The sequence below is a fragment of the Rhipicephalus sanguineus genome, chromosome 4, assembly GCF_013339695.2.
Source record: "Rhipicephalus sanguineus isolate Rsan-2018 chromosome 4, BIME_Rsan_1.4, whole genome shotgun sequence".
NCBI classification, from domain to species: domain Eukaryota; kingdom Metazoa; phylum Arthropoda; class Arachnida; order Ixodida; family Ixodidae; genus Rhipicephalus; species Rhipicephalus sanguineus.
Genome location: NC_051179.1, coordinates 107,163,911 through 107,165,342, shown reverse-complemented (window position 1 = coordinate 107,165,342; position 1,432 = coordinate 107,163,911).

The window sequence follows — 1,432 nt, the reverse complement described above, 5'->3', positions numbered from 1 at the left end:
GCCCTGCTAGACGACGGGAGAACAACAATATACAGTGACTCGAGATCAGCAGTCCGAGCATTCGGTAGGGGCACCATCTCGGAATCAGCCTTGCGGATCCTGCGAAATAAGGAGGTACAACAACACACAATCGTCTGGTTCCCAGCTCACATGGGACAGATCGAGGGCGCTCCGTCCAACCTCAACGAGAAGGCCCACAGAGCTGCGCGAGGAGTCGTCGACCGCGTAGCTACTGAACGGCGTGACGATGAGGTTGTTGAGAACAAAGATCCCCCAACGACGTACAATGAACTTTGCAAGAACTTTTATCTGAGGAGGCGAAAGTATCCGCCACCGCACAGTAAACTGAACAGGCCTCAGGCATTGACGCTCAGACTCCTGCAGGTCGGGGCATATCCCAGTCCCGCACTCTTGCACAAAATTTACCCAGAAATTCAGACGTCAAACACATGCGCGCTTTGCTCAGACATTGCCAGCTTAGATCATATGCTCTGGCGGTGCCCTGCGTTACGGGTTGAAAACATTACATCGTCAAAGTGGGATGCTGCGCTACGCAGTACGGATTTAAGGACGCAGCTATGGGCAGTCCAACGGACCCACGACGTGGCAGACAGGTTAGGCCTATCTGTCCTGACGTGGGAGCGGCCCGCTACGTGCTAGTTCACGCCCCGACGGACCTAAATAAAAGTTTTTCCATACCATACCATACGTACGATTGTGCGATCGTGTCCATCAGAACTGTGCCCGACTGTCGATTCCCCTTCTTGATATTCAAGCAGCTTTATCGGAGCGTAAAAAAACAAAAACGAATCATGCGCTCAGTTTTCTGCCGTTCCAGCATTTACTGCGTATCCTGATGCAGGAAGTGACATTTAAACATGAGGTTACCGTTCAACAAGCTGCTCATAAATGCTGCCTTTGTACAACGGAGGAAAACCGTGCATGATGCTGGCGTACCTGGCTCTAAGGTACGGCATGCAATAGCGCGACACACACAAGAAAAAGGAACAACAGACTCCTATACCCCTGTTACTCCATCGCGCCCCATTTCTTCGCGCAGTTCTCAGAAAATCGGGGAAATAGTGCCTTCGCGCCAGTATTTCGGCACGTGCGCTTATATGTGTTTAAGCATTCCGCGCGCGCTATCGCGTGCATTGCCTGTTACTGCCACGAGTTGCTTGAAAACGTTCTTTAACGCCTGCCTAAACCATAGCGTCAACATCATCCCTTTTCCAAGGGCATTTACACCCTTCCAGTCTATCACCGGTACCATCCGGATCCCTCACTTGCCGCGAGCAGTCTAGCTGAAACCAGCCGCTGTGTCTGGCGGTAGCGACGCGCCAATGAAGAGCTCGCTCCAGTCACTCGCGATCCAATGAGCAACAGGTGGTCGCGCGCGGCATCTCACGAAGCAGGTGTTGATACGGGGGTA